At 44.9% G+C, this 22,433-nt stretch overlaps 1 protein-coding gene across 1 annotated transcript in view; it reads right to left on the bottom strand.

Annotated features, from left to right (window-relative positions):
• Lrrk1 (leucine rich repeat kinase 1) overlaps positions 1-22,433 on the bottom strand; it is a 130,667-nt gene that overhangs the window by 58,645 nt on the left and 49,589 nt on the right. The window lies entirely within an intron of this gene.

The following is a 22,433-nucleotide window of genomic DNA, read 5'->3' as shown; positions in this document are numbered from 1 at the left end:
GGTTAAATATGTAAGAATAAGGCTTTCCTCTGTCTTCAGGGTCATTAAAGAATCCAGGACTCGATTGGGTTTCTGGGGAGAAGAAATATGCTTTTTGGCTTGTTTATCCAAAGCAACTGGAAACCAACAACAACAAAAAAATCACAGGGCCAGAAATATAAACAAAAATGAGTGTTTCACAAATGGAAGAACCTCAGGAACTGTGGGAAAGGTACCAATAGTGTGGGTTGAATTGGCCTTTGCAATTGGCAGCAGCTAAGAGGTGACCATATGTGGCCACTAGGTGGTGGTGTGTACATTGTCTTTAGCTCCCTTTAGCCAAATCCTGGAAAGGCTGTGTGCCTGCCCTTCCAAGGGAATAACCTCCAACTTTCATCTCCCTCTTTATTAGTTTAGATGAAGAAGGATGAACAGCTAGAGAGGTCCAGAGAGAGTAGTCTTAGCCTCAGCTAATTCTGTTAGATAGGCCATACAATTACTCTGGCTTGCCTTTTTATTTTTTTCTATTGTCTTTTCTCACTTACTTTTAAGTCTAAAAAAAAAAAAAATCTAAAATTTGCCAAAGAGCTGAACTAGGACCCAATGAACCCTACGGACCTGGAGTCACCAGCTGCCAAAGCAACATCATATTGGCTGTCTCCCAGCTCTTTCCAGACACAAAACCATATGCTCTCAGGGGTGGGGAGATGGCTCTGTGGTTAAGAGCACTTGCTGTTCTTGTGGAGAACCTGAGTTTGGTTCCTAGCACACTCATGTTGAGTGGCTCACATCTGCCTGTATCTCCAGCTTTGCAGGGATCCTATGCCTCTGGATTTTAGGGCACCTGAATTCACATACATATACCCCCCCCAACACACACACACACACACACACACACACACACACACACACACACACAAACATATTTAAAACCAAAATCAAAACTCTTCACTTTTGCTGAACCATTTGTGAATAGTACAACATAACATGTGTCCTAGTTAGGACTTCCACTGCTATGATGAAACACCCTGGCCAAAAGCAAGTTGGAGAGGAAAGGGCTTATTGGGCTTACACTTCCACATCATAGTCCATCACTGAAAGAAGTCAGGACAGAAACTCAAACAGGGCAGGAACCTGGAGGCAGGAGCTGATGCAGAGGCCATGGAGTGGTGCTGCTTACTGGCTTGCTTCCCATGGCTTGCTCAGTCTGCTTTCTTATAGAACCAGGACTACCAGCCCAGGGATGACCCCACCCACAATGGGCTAGACCCTCCATCAATACTAATTAAGAAAATACCTTGTGGGGCTGGAGAGATGGCTCAGTGGTTAAGAGCACTGGCAACTCTTCCAGAGGTCCTGAGTTCAATTCCCAGCAACCACATGGTGGCTCACAACCACTCATAGTGAGATCTGGTGCCCTCTTCTGGCTTGCAGGCATACATGCAGGCAGAACACTGTATGCATAATAAATAAATAAATCTTAAAAAAGAAAAAGAAAAAGTCTTGCAGCTGGATCTTATGGAGACATTTTCTCAATGGAGGCTCCCTCCTCTCTGATGACTCTAGCTTGTGTCAAGCTGACATAAAACCAACCAGGACAGCATGGCACCCTAAACACTTCGGCACACATCTCAGTAGAACAGGAATCTTTTCACATAGAACATTAGTTCTTCAAGCTGCGTAACAGCAGCACAAGGTTATGCAGTCCATGGCCCATGTTCAAGGATTCCCCATTGCCCCAGAAATGTATTTTAAAAACTAGTTTGTGTTCTGATCAGGAATTGCTTTCTTTCTTTGATCTGGAATCATCCTCATGCCTTTGGGGTTCTTCTGAATCTGGCACTACAATTTTCCAAATCTTTGGGAATAATCTCCCAATCTCATCTGGCTAGACACTGTGTAAGTAAAATGTCAGTTGAGACTTAGGTTTAAGCATTTTAGGAAAAGGTTGGAGACAATGTTGGGTTCTTTCCACCATATACCACCAGGGGGCATGAGACACCAAGTGATTCTACCACTGGGACCAGATTTGATCTCCAGACAAGGTAGTGCCTGCCTGATCTCCAGTCCTCACAAGCACTAGGCAGAGTGATATTCTGGCACGGTGTGTGTGTGTGTGTGTGTGTGTGTGTGTGTGTGTGTGTGTGTGTGTGTGTGTGTGTGTCTGCGTTCTGTGTTCCTGCATAATTGTTTTGACTTTGAGTGGGTTCAACATTGTCGATCTTGGTCGGAATCAATGAATACAGTGGTGGGTGCCAAGTGGTGTTTTCCCCAAACTACCTTCCTACGTTCACTCTCTATCATTCTTTGTGTAAGAGTATCTCTCCTGCCCCCAGGTGCCCACCTCATGAAAGTGTCCCTTATATGAACTGTCAATTCTTTAGAGTGTTTCAATTTATTATCATTACACTTTCTTTGGATGCCCAAGTGTCCCAGCTTGTCCAGGGGGAAGTCCCTGGTGAGGATGTCTGTACTCTTTTGACTTTTTCTGGTTACTAGGGTGATGATTCCTGGCAAAATCAGATATCCCAGGCTCCTCTGATGCTGCCCAGGGCAAGTCCTGGCCTCATCTTTGATTCTCATTCAAGAAAAATGCTATTTAGAAACCAAGATGAAGACATTAGGTGTGCTAATCACTGCTGGAGTAGTGTCATGTCTTAGCCCATTGGCTGGACACAGCTCTGTGGTTACACTAGTCATTCTGATACCCAGACAGCTGGCCTGCCCTTTACCTTAGCTGGGCATTGCTGGCTTTAATCAAATATATAAAATAAAATCAGTTCAGGAATTCTGTTACCTGCCGAATTCTGTTACCCCTGTAAATCCCACAGAATGGTCTGTTTTCTGTGGCTAGAAAAATCAAGCTGAGCGTAGGAGGTTTCTAAGGAAAAGAACTCAGTGTGGCACATGGTTCTGGGGCAGCAAGGCATAGCCTTGCCTGAGTCCTGGGGAGACACTCCTTGGCTACCTTCCAGGACAGCAGGAAGCTTCCTGGTGGGAGCGTGGGAGGGAGGGAGATAATGGGAGGAGAAGGAAATCAGAAAGGAATTCACAGGCCTGGCTTGCTTTCAGTAACAACTCACCGCATGGACCCAGCATTGATTGCTTCTGAGGGTGATGCTTCCAATGACCTGAACACTTTCCACCAGGTCCCACCTTTGCAAAGTCTTACCATCTCCGGAAACACCCATGCTAGGGACTAGTTCTCCAGCACAGACACCCTTGGAGGACAAAGCAGATCCACCATAGCACTCCATTCCTCTGTCTCCCAGATGGAGCACCCCATTCCTCTACCTCCCAGGTAGAGCACCTCATTCCTCTACCTCCCAGATGGAGCACCCCATTCCTCTATCTCCCAGGTGGAGCCCCCCATTCCTCTATCTCCCAGGTGGAGCCCCCTATTCCTCTATCTCCCAGGTGGAGCACCCCATTCCTCTATCTCCCAGATGGAGCGCCCCATTTCTCTATCTCCCAGGTGGAGCACCCATTCCTCTATCTCCCAGATGGAGCATGCGTTTCTATTACAGAAGAGGGCACCATCTTGCCTCCCACCATTGGCCAGCACTTTTCTTGTGTAGCGCTGAGTGTGCCTGCTGTTCCGTTAGATGATCGGGGAGTTCTGGGTTCAGAGGCGAGTGTGTGTGTGTGCCTGTGTGCATACATGTGTGGGTTGGTGAGCCTCTGGTTGCCTTAGCTCAAATTTCTTGATCTTCGTGGACTCATGAGTGAATGATGAACGCATTTAGCAGAGAAAGAATGCTTGTATGGAAGCCTGTGCTTTTCCCACAGTGACCATTCTATTGGAAGGAAATCACCCCCAGAGAGGAGTGCAGTGTGTAATACTGACTTCACCAGACCCACAGGAGAGGGGGAAGCAGTGGTTGCCACCAGGTCTGGGTCCCATCAGCACAAGTTTCTTCACAACTGACATCTGATAAACTTACGTCCAGAGAGACGAGGTGGAGGAAGTCTGAAGGTAGGACGATATGGTTGCGGAACATTACTTTAACTCCCCCAAGATGTGCGCTGTTGTTTACACTGGCATTTGTTTAACTATGTAAAGATGTGTTGCTGTTTCACCTTGCCTGCCTAAGGCACCTGATTGGTCTAATAAAAGCTGAGTGGCCACTAGCTAGGCAGGAGAAGGATAGGCGGGGCTGGTGGGCAGAGAGAATAAGCAGGAGGAGGAATCTAGGCTCGAGGGAAGAGGATGTGAGAGAGGAGCGAATGAGGGAGAGAGGGAGACACCTGGGGCCAGCCAGCCAGCTGTCAGACAGACAGACATGGAGTAGGACGTATAGAATGAAAGAGAAGTAAAAAGCCCTGAGGCAAAATGTAGCTGAAGAAACACAGGTTAATTGAAGTTATAAGAGCTAGTGGGACAAGTCTAAGGCCGAATTAGTTATTCATAACTAATAATAAGTCTCCGTATCATGATTTGGGAGCTGGTTCGTGGCCCAAAAGAAAACCTGTTACACGACATTCTTGGCAGACAGACAGGCTTGTAGAGTGATACATGCCGAGTTAGATGGAGCATGTTGTAGACAAACACGGAAGCCTTCTACCTGGTCTTGGGTTACACTGAAATTTTAGATTGACATGTTTTATTATTATTATTTCTGGTACCCAGGTACCCAGGATACCTAAGTGTTCCTAGGTGCCAGAGAGAGAGAGACAAAGAACACCCAATAACAATTGCGTCCATGCACTTGAGAGAGACAGGTTCAGCAAGCCCACAGCCATCATTGTTTGTTTGTATCAGTCTGGGCAGAATTACCACAAACCAGGCTCTGAGGGAGCACAGGCAGCCATTGCGTAACCCTGACCCAGAATGCTGAACCAAAAGATCAAAGGCAGCTGGCACTGGACTGCTCAACAGCTCAGTGGTCAGGCCACATGCACCAGGGGAACACATGAAAAATGTCCTGGCGTTTGTCTCCAAGCCTTTCAAACGCTGGCCAAATGAAAGGGAGCCCAGAGGAAGCACTGCCTCCCCACACAGGCACCAAGGGATGGCTTGGAAAGTTGTTTTCCAGGGTGGTGGTGGGGACTCGGGTTGTTAAGGGGTCGGGTTGGGGGTTGGTGAGATTCTCAGTGGATAAAATGCTTGCCATGCAAGTCTGGAAACCTGGGTTTGATTCCCAGAACCCAAGTAAGGACAGAAGGAGAGGACTGCTAAGTCTCCCTGCAGGAAATCTTCTGGTCATTGGGAGGAACATATTGGGATGCAAGCCCTACTCCCTTTTTTTCTGTTCTCAGTCATGAATCAAATGGCTCCTTCTACTGATTCCCACAAGCTGTCCTCAGAGGGCCACATGTATGCCACAAAACACTGTACACATATCATTGCACACACACCATTCTACACATACACACACACACACACACACACACACACACAGGTTAATAATAATACATAAAATAAAAACATTGAAGGGTCATGTTTATTTTGGGCCATGGGTAGAGAGTGTTGTAGAGAAAGCTCTCCTGATCTGGAGATGAAGGTTGTATCCCAGAGGCATTATCTGACTCGACATGTTCTAGAAGCCACTGGCCACAAAGATATATTTTCCCCAAAAAAATGTTTTTTATTATATTTTACTTATTTTGTGTCTGTTTGTGCACATCTGTGTGAGCACGCGTACCACGGCGCATGTGTGGAGGTCAGAGGACAACTTGAAGGGATTGGTTCTCTCCTTCCACCATGTGGGGCCTGAAGATGGAACCCAAGCTGTTAGGCTTAGAGGCAAGCACCCTGACCCACTGAGCCATCTAGCCGGCCCTTACTTTTATTTTTATGTCACAGCAACTCTACTGCCTAAAGAAAAGAAAAAGGTATTCAAAGGTGGACTGGGGTCTCCGATGGCTTTAGCTTGGCATCGGTGCTCCAGTGACAGAGGCTGGAGAACAGGTCCGGGACAGACACAGAAAAGGACTTGGCTCAGAGACGGGCTAGGTCGGGCGGCTGGTCACCTGGTCACCTGGTAGAGAGGGGCCCTTGATGTTTGTTCCTTATCGGGACTCTGCTGTCCCTCAGGGTGGAATCCACAGCTCTGCCTCCCCATTCCCACTGGTCATGTCAGCCATGTCTGCTGGACTCACAGCTGAGTCCGAACTGTAACCCCTAGAGACTATAAACCCCTTGACAGGACAGACCGCTCCTCAGTGCAGCAGGACAGAACACATCGAGAGAGGCAATCCACAGAGATTTGTTCATTCATGACACACGTGTTAAAATGGGGGGACACACAGAATGCTCCGGGATTGCATGTTGGTCTGTGGCCCACAGCAAACCCCAGACTCTCTGTGTTTGGCAGAAGTTTTCAGATAATGTCTGAGGGTGGCTTCTCCTTGGTTTGGGGCTTCGGGGCTTCAGAATGGTGAGGGGAACCTTGTGTTCATTTCAGCCTATGCTTTGGTGACTTGTTACGAAAGCCCCAGGAAAAGAGCAACCGGTAACCAGTCAGGCAAAGCCAGAAGGCACCGTGGTTCAGATCTGGAATAGCCTTGAAGTCTAGTGACCAAGGTCTTGTCTCCGGCGTGCTACTGGAAAGTGGGGGGAAACCAGGAAGTAGGACTTGGTGGGAAGTCTCCTGGTCATCAGGGGCATGCCCTTGAGGAGGATATCTGGACCCAGTCCCACCTCTCCTGGTCTCTTTCTTTCAATTTCCAGCTGGGAATCAAATGCCCCCCCCCCCCACCCGCTGCACACTCTCACTGGGGTGCCAAGCCAAGGCGCTGGGGCCAGCTGATCATGGCCTGAAACCTCTGAAGCCTTGAGCCAAAGCAAACCTTTCCACATGAGTTGACTTCTCTTGGATACCCTGTGGTAGTAAAGGAGAGCTAACTAATGATAGGGAATCAAAACTGAGAATCCAGATCATTCCATCAGCAGACACCAGTGATTAAGTTCCATTCCCAGGACACACACGGCAGGAGGAGAGAACCAATTCCCACAAGTTGTCCTTTAACTTCCATGTGCACTGTGACACACACATGCACATGTGTGTACACACACACACACACACACACACACACACACACACACACACGTAAGTGCCACCTTTGTGGGAAGCAAAAAGGAAGAAATAGCTTCTGAAAACCCAAAGGACACCTGTCAAGAGTGTAGGTGAGAAAGCAAGTTTTCCAGGTAAAGAAAATGATGTAAAGTCGGCCACCCAGTCTGGGGAGAGCCTTGCGAACCTGTGGTGTACAAGGAAAGTTTTTAAAAAAAGAATATCTGCTTCAGAGAGCAGGGAAGGGAGAGATTAAAAGAGGGGTTCCTCCTAATCTTGAAAGGGGTTACTTGGTAATTGACTGAATGAGAGAAAAAACAAGTCAGTTCTGAGGACAGCATGTCTGCTAAAATATACTGTATCAGACATAATAGTACTTAGCTGCCAGTATCATATAAAGTAGAGGAAACATTACCATAGAAACCAGATTATTGAAAAATGTTAAATACAAAAATAACTTAGAAGTCCAAGGCTAATGGTATATTTAAAAAAATCTACTCCAGTTGTCTGTTCTTGTTAGGTACTGTGACAGTTAATCTCAGGCTTGGATTTGATGAAAGAATCCATAGAAACCTGGTAGAGCATTCCTCATTGTGTTTGTGAGGGTTCAAGGGAGATCAGTGGGTGCAGAGCATCTACCCTTAGTGTGGGCAGGTGTCATCCCATCAGCCGGGGATTGAGACAGAACGGAATAGCAGAAGTCTTTTTCTTTGTCTGCTTCAGCCTGAGACATTCCCCTTGTCCTCACTGACATTAGAAATCCAAGCTTGGGGGCCTCTAGGACTTTACACCAGTGTCCTCTGGGTTCTCAGACCTTCCCATCAAGCTTAGCTATGTTATCAGCATCCATGGCTGTAGAGAGCGGTGCACGGCCGTGCCGCAAAGATGGCACCGGCATCCGGCTTCCGCCTTCCCGATGGCAGGTGCTCCTTATTTGGCTAAGGCTAGGATCTGGCTTGCTTCTGCGCACCTGGACCTAATCTGGCTTGCTTGCGTATGTCTGACCCTAGCGGCATTGTCCACGTGGCACCACGGGGTTGATTGCCCAGTGGCTATAAAGGGCGTGGGCTGGCTTTCCCAAGGAAGTGAGTGAAAGTGAGAGAGAGAGAGAGAGAGAGAGAGAGAGAGAGAGAGAGAGAGAGAGAGAGAGAAAGAGAGAGTGTGAGAGTGAGTGTGAGAGTGAGAGTGAGAGTGAGAGTGAAAGAAGAAGAAGATGGCTTTCCCCGGGGTCAGAAGATTGTTCAAGGTTCCTGAATAAATTGCTTGGAGAAGAGCCTGGTGTTGCGTCTTCCTTGCTGGTCGAGGCGGATGCGACACATGGCCTCCAGCTTGAAGAAAGGATCAAGGAGCTGTTCAGTCACCACAGTTATATGAGCCAAGTCCCCTAGTGGGTCCCCTCTCATCTACTTATCTATCTATCTATTATCTATCTATCATTTGTCTGTCTATCTACCTATGTATTTATGCATGTTTGTATACATCCATCCACCTGTCCTTCTATCACCTATCTATCTATCTATCTATCATCTATCTATCTATCTATCTATCTATCTATCTATCTATCTATCTATCTATCTATCTATCTATCTATTTGTCTATCTATCTATGTATTTATGCATTGTATGCATGCATGCATCCATCCATCCATCCATCCATCCATCCACCCATCATTATTATTTACCTATCGCCCATATCCATCTATTTTCACCCATAATGCATCCATCCATCCTGCTGGCTCCGCTGTCTGAGGAGCCCCGACTAACACAAGCACAGTGGAGACGGATGATCAGATGGCAGCGTGCTCAGCAGCTCCTTGCAGTGCACACGAAGCACTTTCAGCTGACCATTTACAGCATCTCTGGAGGCTGGTGCCATCGCACAGAAAGAACTCTAGGGGTGACCTAGTCCTGTAACAGACTCAACCGCAATTACATGCCCAGTGTTTGATACGGCTCCCTCTCTGCTACACCTGCATGCCTACGGGGCTATGGAAAAGCTGACAGCCAACCAGTGACACCTAGGACATCAGGGGGACAGGTGGTGATAGAACACAAATTATTACAACCCCAAAATACAACGATGCTAAGTCTTTACGGCCTGGCACAGGACAGAAGAGACGACAACAGAAAAGTCAATGTAAGCATGGGAAACAATGACAGTAGACCGTGAAAGACGAAATATGCAAAGACCCAACAGGGAATCACGTAATAGAGAGAGACAACTGAAGAGCAGAGGCCGGAGAACGGGTTCTGTTTTCACACAGGAACCTTCTCCTCAACTGGTTCAACTCTGAGACACAAAGGCAAAGAAACTTGAAAGGACAGGCTTGCAAGCTCGTCCCTTTCCCTATTACACAGCTCATGCCTAGACAAAGGCAAAAGGAAAGCAATGACCAGCCAGGAGAAGGGGGTTAAACGGTGCCCAAGAATTTGGATATTTCAATCCCCCCTTTAAACAATGTGTGGCGGGGAGAGGAAGAACCAACACAGGACAACAGGCATTTAGGGCAATGAAAGCCTCACAATGAGCGGAGAACACACAGAGAAACACCAGAATGTTCTGTGCTGACTCGGCACAGGGAGATGAAAGAAAGCAGAAGATCAAGGACAGCCAGGCTAAGATGGAAAACAAGAGCTTGACCAGGAAAATCAAGTGGAGGATCTCTCAGAAACCAACAAAGATGAAGCTCGCTCACTTCCTGATGGGCTCTGAGGCTGGCTCCCTGGGGGCGTCAGGTCAAGTACTGCAAACCTGGTCAAAAGCTCTTGCCTTGGGAGGCTGGAGGCCCAAGGGGGGAACTTTCTATCACTGGTTTACTAAATGGCCACGTGGAACCTCCTTCTAAACAGTCAGGGTTACACCCGTAGGTCCGTGTTGCTCTCAACCTTGGGCAGTGATGCTTCTTCGGCAGCGGGCGGCTGGTGAAAGCTCTGAGGATAAGTGGGAGTCAAGTGCTCAGCCCTCAACAGGACAGCTATTCCACCCCTCCCTGAAAATCTAGGGCATACAGTGAAAGGGGTGGAAATAAATGTAAAGTAGGGGGTGAAGAGGACTGCTATAAAATGCTGTCTTTTGGATATGACATAGCAGTTGCATCTATGACCTCATGAAAGCTATGGCTGTTTGTACAGGATCAAACCAACAAGATTGGGGCTCAGTGGGTTTCTGTGTGTGTGTGTGTGGTGGGGGATGTTTAGGAAGTGTGGGAGGTGGGAGGAGTTGAGAGTGCATCTAATCAAGATATATCATATGTAGGCACAAAATTGGTAAAGATAAATAAAAGATATTTTAAAACAGAAAATACACTAATAACCTAGGAGTAAAAATGTCAGTATAAAAACTGGTGTAAAATGATTGTTGAAAGTATGAGAGATTTTGTTATTAGCCAGGGCTAGCAAGCCCCTGACTACACTGTAAACAAGACTTACAAAAAATAAAAATCCCCAAAGCAACACAATAAAAGTACATGTGAAATGATGGACCCAAGGGAGATAACCAGAGAGCCATTCCCAAAGGTCCTAATTCAATATAAATCGTTCTTAAGTAAAAGTTTAAAGAACAAACAGTCCCCATGTTGTGTAAATGGTTCCTTAATATAGAGGCTCACTTCATTTTATGAGTCACAACTAGGAATTCTGTAAGAGCCATTAAAATTCCAGGTCAATTGCATGTGTGTACATGGATGTAAAAACTGCTATAACATCTTTAAAAATAGAATATAATTTAAACCAAACTCAACTATTTTAATCCCAAGCCAATTAATGCCTCTCCAGAAACCTAGCACGGTGGTAACCGAGACCCTGACAGCCACAGCTGATTTTATGAAGGAAAAGATCCCAGTGCTCCTTAGGTTGCTGGATGCTAGACGCTTCTTAGGAAAGCCTGGTTCCATCTTCACTAATTCTCTGGTTTTCCACCCTGGTGGTAGAACCCAGGGCCTCTTATATGCCAGACAGACACTTTACCCTAAGCCCCTAAAGTTCTTAAGAAGTTAGAGGGTCCCCCAATCAATACTGCCCTTTTATAAGCCAGGCAGTGATAGTGCACACCTTTAATCCTAGCTCTCAGGAGGCAGAGGCAGGCAGATTTCTGTGAGTTTGAGGCCAACCTGGTCTCCAGAGTGAGTTCCAGGATAGCCAGGGCTACCTAGAGAAACCCTGTCTCAAACAAACAACAAAAGCCCCCCTTTTTTCTTATACTATTTTATTCTTTTAAAATATAGGAAATTTATAAGAAATCTCCCACTACTTGGCTAACAGTTAGTAGACAAAGAGAAAAAGCAAGATATGAAAATTCTTGTGTAGTTAACAAAGATCCTTAATTTATTATTAAGAGCCTCCCAACACAGGATTTTTGCCTCACAATTATGTGAGAGATTAAGGCACAATATTTAGCAGAGTACATTTAAGCTATGATATCATTTATAAACAGAAAGAATATTATTTAAAATTTAAAAATTCAACAATTATGCAGCCAATTATTCACCCGTTCACCCACTTAATCATCCACCCATCTATCCAATCATCTATTCATCATCAGCCCTTCCATCTATCACCCACCCACCCATTCATCCAAATGCATTCATTAATACATTCAATGATCCATCCATCCATCCATCCATCCAACCATCTACCAAGCATGTTCAGGATCTCTCCTGAATGGCAACCATGGAGTGAGCAAAGACGGCCAGGCACCCAGCTTCCAGGAAGCTTCTGGTCAGGAGTGCATTAGATGGGAATGTTATCCTCTGAGTCAACTCTAGATGTGGCTAAGAATAAAGCAGACAGGAAGTTCTGAGAGATGAAAGGTATGTGTTCCCACTGTGCATTAAGGAAGACCTTTCCGAGGATACTGTGTGGGGCTGAGGTTTGCACAGTGCCTCGGGGACAAAACGCAGTGTGTTAATAACGTATTGAGAAGGCAGGGCCATTTTCCCCGGCTGGAGTATTCACCAGGTGGTATAGTATGGTTAACATAGGTTCTCCCTGCTACTGGACACTGGGGGTTTGTCCCTCAATTTTCCTTCTTACAAATGGCAGGATTCAGCTGTTTGTGGTAATCACTAATGTCCTAGAGATAGATTTGAGAAATGAAATACCAAATTCAGAATAGTCTACTGGAAGAAAAAGAAGTTGAACAGTCTTTGCCATGCCAATTACTTTTGCCCATATGGAACCAATCTGTAGTGTCAGGAGCATGACACTGGTGTGCCCACTGCTCTGGGCCCCACCAAATGTCTTACGGAGCATTTCTGTTTATTTGTGCTGGTTTAACAGGTGGGAGACAGCGCTTTAATTTGGTTTCCAGGATTGCTAATAAGCTTGTGTATGTTTTCCTGTGGTGGTTTGTCATCCGAGTCTCCTCACACATGAATTCATTGCTTATTGCTCTTGTTTGTATCTAGTGGGACCTATAACCAAGGTGACTGCCGAGGTGTGGATGTGGACAGGCTGCTGTGAAGTCCCAAGCATCATAGATGACTCATAGACCTCAGCTGAATTGAATTAAATTAATCCCAATCCACGAGAGGCATCAATCATATAGAGTAATGATCTATTTTGGATTTAAATTTTTGTCAGTTTTCTTTCTGTTCCTTTGTTTTGTTGAGATGGTATCTCCCTATGTTGCTTAGACTGTTCTAGAACTCCTGGGCTCAGTTCTCCTTACCCAGCCTCCTAATTAGTGAGACTTCAGATCTGACCTTCACTGGCTTTACTTCCCCTTTTAAAAATGTTTTATTTTAAAAATACACTTTTAGTATAAATAACTTTACTATTTAAATACATCCATATTATGTCTTTATATTTGGAAGTATGCTTTTAACATTTGGTAATGGCAACCATCTCCTTTTTTAAAAAATATAATTGATGTGTGCTTTTCAATATTTATGAAATAGATGGATGTCGGATAATTCTGATGAGTTTCCCGAGCTTAGCTCTAGCCTGTCTGCAGTCTTGCCTGCACCATAATTAACCGAAACCTCCGAGCTATACCCAGCAGGCCCAACATGTGAACGCTTCTCATTCACTTTCTTAGTCTTTGTGTGTTTTCCACTTTGTCATGTAAGATCAAGCAACAGTTTTTGGCGTGTCCAGTTTATCAATCATTTTCCTGCTCTTAATTAAATACGAGTAATTTATATAACTACTGCTTTACAGCCAAGCTTCTTAAGCTGTGACTTGTGAACCCCTGTGGGGCCACGGGGGTGGCAGGGGAGTTGGGGGAATCACAAACCTTTGGCAACAGTAAAAGGCTTCTGAATATGTAATGACTGAAAAGCAGCTCCAAATGGAACTCCTCATCTTGAACCTGAGCTGTTTCCAGCAGAGCAACCTGGGCTCACCTGTGCGATGTCATGTGACTTCACTACAGTCTCAGGCACAAGCACACAGCACAGGCACTTTGCACCTAGCGCTGTCCTAGCACACTAACAAAAGCTCCTGAAACCCCTCAGCCTCAGGCTGGACTACGGCACTAGGAAACGCAGTGCTTTTACTACATATGCAAATTTTACAGAGATGTAAAGGTTTAATTAAGGAGAACAAAAACTTCTAAGAGTTCCCACTGCCATTTCCCATGTAAGTATAATAAGAATACCTTTAGACTGCATTGTGACAGAATGTGGGAGTTTTTTGAAACTGTAGTTTGATTTGCTGACAAGTTTCATTAAAAAATAACCATTCAATGAGTTTCAGCTGGGGACTATGACAGAATTTCTAGCACTTCCTGAGATGGCCCTAATCATACTTCTGCTACCTTATACTACATACTTATGTGACATGGTCTTTGTGACATCTAAAATCAAAAATCACTTCTGAACAATACTGGTGATGCTCTAAGTCCTGCAGTATCAAATGTCCAACTGAGATTTAATTCTTTATGTGAAAATGAACAAGCACATCCACCTTATTAATATGCAAAAATCTGCTTTAATTTCTAGTAACTGGTAAATTATATATATAACAAAGAATTGTTTTGAAATAAAATTCTTTATGATTTATTGCTAGTAAATGTTTGATTTGTATACCTATCTTATACAACTATACACCTGTAACAATTTGTTGGGCTAAAAGAGGTTTTGATTGGAAAAACTCTTTAAGAGGCCTTGCTCTATAGGACAGCTCCATTTGTATTACGTCCTACAGAACAAGATGAACATCTACTAGAAAGAGTCTGTGAAGATCAGAAAAAAATAAGCCGGGCGGTGGTGGCACACGCCTTTAATCCCAGCACTCACGGGGCAGAGGCAGGCGGATCTCTGTGAGTTTGAGGCCAGCCTGGCTACAGAGTGAGTTCCAGGAAAGGTGCAAAGCTACACAGAGAAACCCTGTCTCAAAAAAACAAACAAACAAAAAAAGATCAGAAAAAATAATACCTGTGTAGAACACAGTAGTCCTGTCTCATCCATGGGGAGATATCCTGAGACCCCATGGCTATGCTGTTCTCTCCTATCTATCTATCTATCTATCTATCTATCTATCTATCTATCTATCTATCTATCTATCTATCTATCATCTATCTCTGTGTGTGTGCAAATTATGAGTTTAATTTGTATATTGCACATAGTAAGACATCAACAACAAAAACTAATAATAGAATAACAATAAAAAGTTATAACAGAAGTCAAGTAAATGTTGTCATTCTCTTGAAATGTGTTGGTATATATCTGAACTGCCAGCTTTTCCTCTTGTGTGTTTGGGTCACTATTAGTAAAATAAGGATTACTTAAGCATACCCTGAGAGTCTATCTGGGAGCTGAGGCAGTTGCCAAGTGACCATTGATCATGTATAAACTCCAACATGGAGACACCCAGGAAAGGATGGACTGGAAGAGTGTAAGAACCCACCATGATACTTGGAATGGCATACTAATTTAAGACTTAAGCATGGTTTTATCTAGCATTTTTCATTTAGTATTTTTGGACCAGAATTGACTGTGAGTAACTGAAACCATGGAAAGTAGAGCCGGAGGTAATGAGGGACCAACGTACAAGACCAGGAAAAGCAAAATCGACAGGAAGTTTGCTTTGTGATCCTCTGAAGGTAGCAAATGGCTTTCTCTTCCTCTCACAAGGCAGGGGGTGAACAGGCCAGGCTGAGGGAACCCAGGATCTTGACAGCACCGCCTCTACCCCTTTGGAGACTCACTAATCCTGAGACTTAAACCCCAGAATGCTAATTTCCACCTCTGTCACAAGAAACAGTACCTTCAGCCACTCAGAGGGTCAAGGAATGAGGATGATAGCAATGCATACATAAATGTTCTGAATCTCAATTACATATAATTCTTGAAGAAAATCCTTTGCACCAAGTGTGAGGCCTTACCTAGGAAGACAGTGCTCCCCAAAGGCCTTGGTTATCTTCCAAAAGAAAGTTTCCAGCCCATGACCACAAGGTTTAATCAGCATGCAGCCCCTACTCAGCTGGAGCAATTGGCAGCTCCCACAGGGCCAGCAGAGGCAGAAGCCTCCCTGGATGCCTCTGGCCCTTCTGGTACAGTCTGCAGATAAAGACGCCTCCCCAGGTCACACTGGCGAAGACCTATTTCAGCACTGACTACCTGCTGGTCCGTTCCATCGAGGAGACAGCTGGGAGTCATTAATGGTCAAACTATGCAAGTCAGGGCCAATCCAAAGCCGAATATGAACGGCAAGATCTAAACGGCCCTCTGTCTTTACTTAGCTGAGAGATGTGAAAGAGGAAATGATTTCTCCACTGAGCTGTTTCACAATTAATTTCAGTCCTTGCTTATTTCCAACCCTTAAAACTGCCCAGCAAGCCCTCTGGCCTGGCACGGACAGCTGCGCCAGGATGACAGCTAAGGTTCCAGAACCCAGCTAAGCTTTTCCTGCTGTTTATGAGTTCTCTATTCTAGGTGTCAAAGCAACAAGCTATTTTTTGCTGCAAAACAGCACAACACTGTTCAGCTGTCCATCACGAACCGGGCTCTCAGAATCCGGCAGTTTAAGATGGACACCAAGGACTAGGAAAATGGCTTTGCCAGGTCTCACTTGGCTTCTCTTCTGTTGTTTGAAAAGTGTGTCTGAGCAGATCCGATCACGTGTTGTGGCTTCTGTAACCTTCCTTACCCAAACATCGACAGAGTCCGAGGAGGCTTATGCTGTCTGTGGAATACAATCAAGGGCTTCCCTGCAGCTCCCACTCAGCCAGCAGAGGTGGACTGCAGCAGAACCAATGGTGCTCGACCCAGAGACACCAAGGACGGCTGCTCTACCCGTGTTAGCTGCGGCTTCCAGAGAGGCAGAAATGACATGAAAACAAAACCCACTGACGATGGACATGGCAGGGAATGCTTGCCATCCCAGCACTTAGGAGGCAGAGACAGGATGAGCAGGAGTTCAAGGTCATCCTCAACACACACAGCAAGTTCGTGGCCAGTCTGGGTTATGTGAGAGCCGGCCCAAATACACCAGAAAAAAAAAATCCACTAAGGTGCACTTGTGCAATTTCAGCACTCAGGGTACTGAGGTAGGAGAGTTGCAAGTTCAAGGCCAGCTTGAGCTACACAATGAAACCCTGTGTCCCCAAACAAAGCCCCATCACATGAACCAGTGGGGGAAGCAGGCTCCACACACAAAACAAGATGGCACACCCTAAAAGTGTCACTGAAGGTAAGCTCCATCACCAGTGTCCTTCCTGGACCACTTCAAAAATGGCAACACAGCCAAGGCATTTTCAGGCAATGTATCACATGGGCAAAGTGCTCTTCTAGTGGCCAGCATCTGGGGCTCAGTATTTGGAAGGATGATAACACCACCACCGGCAGCAGCTCAGCTCAGTCCCACAGGATACTTGGAAAGGTGTCTAGCTTACCTGGACCTCCTGGGCCATCACCCCTCTCTGCTCTTCGGTGGCAGCACAGAAGGAGTGTCCCCTTGCAGGTCACAGATTACAAGAGAGCCCAATGCACCCACTCCAGGGCATTTGCCTTTGAGATTCATTTGAGTCACAAAAATAATACCTGTTCCGGGAAAGCCCGGGAGCTGGAATGAGTCAGGCTTTGTGTGCTATGATTTCATTTCCTCTTCTGATGTGAGCAGAAGAGCTCAGGAGAGGGAAAAGCAGTGTGGCCTTTTCTTTGTCTTTTCATTGGCAAGATGTGCTCATCACTTCCACGCCTATGGCTAACCTTGGCACATAAGGCGGGAGACATCTTGCAGAAGGGGTCAGAGATCTCTGGCTTTCTCTGCTTCAACATTGTACCAAGAAAACTAACATCTGGGGCACACTAGAATCACCTGGGAGAGTTTAAAAAACTCCTAAGGCCAGGTCCTGCCTCCGAAGTGTGGATTGGTCAGTGTAGGGTACAGTTTGAAATCCTTGGGCATTCCAGCACATAGGAAAGCGAGACCCACTCACTATCATGAGACCTGCATGGCCTGCTTCAGGAACTGAGATCTGGGGAACAGGAACAGGAGAGGTGGGCTGTGGTCTGGGCAGCAACACTGTCTGGTTGCTGGACAGCAAGAGGGCCGGTAACAATGTCTTTGTACCTTAATATTCCCGCTTGGAAGACACACTGCACTCCCTGCAATAGTCTCATGTTGTGCTGCATGAACTAATATGATAAGAAAGAGCAGAAGCCGGGCGGTGGTGGCGCACGCCTTTAATCCCAGCACTCGGGAGGCAGAGCCAGGCGGATCTCTGTGAGTTCGAGGCCAGCCTGGTCTACAGAGTGAGTCCCAGGAAAGGCGCAAAGCTACACAGAGAAACCCTGTCTCGAAAAACCAGAAAAGAAAAAAAAAAAAAAAAAAGAAAGAGCAGAAAAACAACCAAGTACTACACAAATGCAGGGTTAGAGGATGCCATTTCCTTTGGCAGCATGAAGATAACAACTAACTTTTTGAGCGTGTACTGTATGCCAAGTCCTGTGCTGAGCACACAATCACCTCCATGGTGGCACTGTACTTCTCCCTGTTGTATAGTGGATAACGCCAATGCCAACGAAATTTATAGAGAGGTAACAGCGTGCAGAGGTTTGGATATCAATCTTCTTTAGGAATAAGGAAACAAGTAGGAATAAGAGAACAGTGAAAATAAAGGAGCAATAAATGTAAAAGAGATGGAAAGAAGGCCCCGCTAGGGAGGTCTCATGCAAATGTGAAATGGGGGAGCCTCCTGTTCCAAAACACACACACACACACACACACACACACACACACACACACACACGCACACGCACACGCACACGCACACGCACACACACACACACACACACACACACACACACACACACACACAGTCTCCTAAGCTCAGGCTGGTTCCACCGCTGCTGCTGTTGTCCCATGGTACTGGCATCTCTGAAATGCTGGGGTCCCTTGCTGCAACTGGTCTTCACTTTCATCAACAGCCTCTCTTGGGTTCTCTTTAGGGACTCCAGCCCTGCCACACAGTGCCAAGCCTCAGCTTCTCTCCATGATCCCTTCATGACTTCAAAACCAGTACCATCTGGGTGACTCTGACACATGACCAAGGATGGTTGGCAGCACAAGGTACAAGCTTGGCTACCTCTGGAACACAGCTTCTGTGTGCTGATTCTGAGGAAACGCTCCAAGATGTCACTCAGTGATGCTGGTCTTTTTAATCACCACTAACTTTTCATCTCCAGCTAAGCAGCATCAATTATCCTAGTAAAGCAAAGGTTTTTTACCTCAGTAGTGCCGGTTCCTGGTTCATTACAGATGATTCTTCAGCCCTAGCTGACCAGAATCACAGATACTCATTTCAAAAACTCAATGTCCTGATTGAGTCTTCAAGTGACTCTCAAACTTCCCCTTGGAACTTTACAAGTCCGTCTTCCATCCTCTGCATTTCTCTCAACGTTCTTATCTTCCAAGCCCTAATAGAACAGCTCACCAAGTTTTGAATATTCAATGGCGTTTCCTCCCAGAGTTCCAAAGTCCTTCCAAAATCCTTCCCAAACAACATGGTCAGGTCTGTCACAATACCCTACTCCTGGTACCAATTTCTGTCCTACTTAGGGTTACTATTGCTATTATCATAACCAAAGCAAGTTGGGGATGGAAGAGTTTATTTGGATTATGCTTCTACATCACAGTTCATCATCAAAGGAAGTCAGGACAGAGATTCAAGCAGAGCAGGAACCTCAAGGCAGGAGCTGATGCAGAGGCCATGGAAGAGTGCTGCTTACTGGCTTGCTCATCATGGCTTGCTCAGCCTGCTTTCTTATAGAACCCAGGACCACCAGCCCAGGGATAGCACCACCCACATTGGGATGGGCCTTCCCGCATCAATCACTAATTAAGAAAATGCTCTACAGGTTTGTCTGCTTACAGCCCAGCTTATGGAGGCATCTTCTCAATTGAGGTTTTCTCCTCTCAGATGACTCTAGCCAGCACATGGCTATTTGATATCAAACACATATGTGAGGCAACCTTGTAGAACACAGGAATGAGACAGGAACTCAGTAGCAGTAGGAGATACATATGGACATACAATCACATGCATATTTATGTTGATACAGTAGGACATGTTTCTGTATCCACATTACTGGTAAAGAACAAATAGGCAGCGTGGAAGGGACTCGATTAATGTGATCAGCAAGGTAAACATAAATAAATAAATAATTAAATATTCAACTCAAGACATTTGAAAAAGAATTACAGGCAGCCCTTTCATCCATGGGCTCTGCATGTGGATTCACCTAATTCCATGTCAAAATTAATTTTAAAAAGTGAAAGCCTTTCTTTCTTGCCATCTCTCCCTAAATGCTACATTGTAAGGACCAGTGGCTTCCCTTTCCCTTGTATTAGGTGTTCTAAGCCACATGGACGTGATGTAACTGTACAGAAAGGAGTGTATAGGTCATATAGAAATACCAGGACATTTCCTACGAGGGACCTGAGCATCTGTGGATTTTGGTATCATCTTCTGTGATCCTGAAACTCACTCTTAAGGATACAGAGGGATGATCACACCACAATTAACAGGTAATGTCTATTATAATGTCTATATATAAAATCTATATATTGCTCTGGGCCAATCCTTGCTGTTAGAATGTTGCCAATGTTAACCACATTTACTTGCCAGGCATCCCTGTGAGACAAGTACTTTCTTGGCTTTCTCTTTTTGGTACAGATAAGACCTTGTCAAAACCTCATCATCAACCACAGAATACTCAAAAGAGAGATGCGTGAACATTGGTTTAGGGGTTGAATAAAATTTAGTTTTTATTCAACTAAAACGCAGGACACTAAAATGCAATCACTAGGTGTTTTTGCTTAAGAGAAAAAGAGAAAAAGTTGAACTTCTTAACATAATAAAATACAGATATAGAAGAATGCTTGAGAAAGCATAAGTGAACACTAAATGTCACATCCAAAATCTGAAGGAAATGCGTGTTGATCCACAAAAACTTAATCTAAACTAAATATAAGTGAACTGAACGATGACTTCAAAGGAAGCAAAAATAAAACAAAGACTCGTTTTATCCAAACTTTGACAATGGTTCTGATGAAACATCTACAGAGAAACAATGAAAAATTCCTAAAACTTGTGAGAAGCAAGAATGACTACATAGCACACCTCAACAAAACAACAGAGACTGAAAATTTCATTTACAGATATAGATATAAAAAATTGTATAGCATGTCAGTAGTTCAAATCCAGCCACAGGAAACAAACCAATTAGTATTTCCTGTAAGAGTTCAAAGTTGGGTCAGCAATTACCATCATCACTTATTTAATCAATGAATTAATGTAGAAAATCTATAGCTTCAAATATGATTTGACCTAATTCAGCAACCTTTTTAATGCAACACTAAGCAAAATAATAAACAAACAAACAAACAAACAAATAAATAAATGAATAAAACTACCTAAATATAACAAGGGCTTATGTCAAGAAACCCAAAGTCAGGGCTCATAAACCACTGCCCTTAAAATCTTAATGCCAGGGGCATAGGAGAGGTACCTCTTGCATTACAACTGTTCAACTTTTACTGTTCCTAGTGATGTATGGACCTGGACTAAACAGGTTACACATACACTGGAAAGGGAGAGACGACTTCTTTTGAATCTGCTGATGAATTACTCAGTCTGAAGGAGGTTGGACTTATAATTAGTGAGGGAAGCTGGTAAGGAGATTGTCCAAAGACACAAAAGAAAAACCCTCTTCCCCACCAGGCTGGAAAAGGAGATGATAACCATGCAAATGTACATCCCATTCAAATAGTGCCAAGCAATAAAAAGGTCACAAATCAACAAGAGCCATCGAGACCTTTTGGGAAAAGCTAGACAATATCCATAAAGACATATAAATAGGCTGATCAGAGCACTCCAAGCAGAAGTCTCGGGAAACCCATCCCAGACTGATGTGAAGGGGATGCATGCTGTCAGTGTGGCCACTGAAGGTGACAGGTTCTGTTGCTAGGACAGATGTGTGAACACAACCAAAGCGTTTGTTTGATATGATGAAAATGGGTGCCCATGGAAATGGCACAGAGTAGAATGTGTATAACTCTAACTTTGGGAAAAACAAAAGAGCAGGAAGCTTATACTGATTGTAAAGACTGTAAGGATGAAACGAGGCACCTGTATTCAAACAGCAAGGCTTTACCAGGGAGGGCTGGTCCCTCTGTACCAGTCAGTACTCAGAAGCCCCAAACACATACCAATATCTATATGAAAACACCAACCATGACATTGTAACCCAGAGGAGAAAGGAAGCTCCATTTTTTTTTTGTTTTTGTTTTTGTTTTTCGAGACAGGGTTTCTCTGTGTAGCTTTGCGCCTTTCCTGGAACTCACTTGGTAGCCCAGGCTGGCCTCGAACTCACAGAGATCCGCCTGGCTCTGCCTCCCGAGTGCTGGGATTAAAGGAGTGCGCCACCACCGCCCGGCGGAAGCTCCATTTTTATTAGTTTACTTTGGTTTATATTTGAGCCAGGGCCTTGCTAGGGAACCCAGACTAGCCCCAAACTGAAAATGTTCCCACCCAAGTTGGGATTGTAGACAAGCTCACCACCACATCTAGCAGCCTTCTCCTGGAAACTGCTGGATTAACCAGCTATCCACCTAGAGGTATGAGAGCTGCACCCCCCCCCCCCCCCGACCCCACATAACACACAGAAATGAATAGCAGGAAAACCAAAACTAAATGGATAAAAATACCGTCAGAGTCTCTAGCAGAGTATTTCTATAAACCCTGACTGGCAATGCCCCCTTTATACACCCCGGACTCCATAGAACCAATAAAGGACATGAACTTCTGTGGCTGTATGTTCTCACATCTATGTCAGCACTAGCAAAACAGGCAAAAAGAAAACAACGGATCAGGGAAAAGTCTGGCGACACACAGGACCCACAAAGGTTCCAAATCTCTAACATACAAGAGGTTTCCAACGTGAAAATGAAAAGCTAACACTTCAGCAAAGCAATCAGTAAACATCAGCAGGCA

Source organism: Peromyscus eremicus, chromosome 1, assembly GCF_949786415.1.
Source record: "Peromyscus eremicus chromosome 1, PerEre_H2_v1, whole genome shotgun sequence".
NCBI classification, from domain to species: Eukaryota; Metazoa; Chordata; class Mammalia; order Rodentia; family Cricetidae; genus Peromyscus; species Peromyscus eremicus.
The sequence above is the reverse complement of the archived record's forward strand: the minus strand, read 5'-3'. Positions and strand labels throughout refer to the sequence as shown.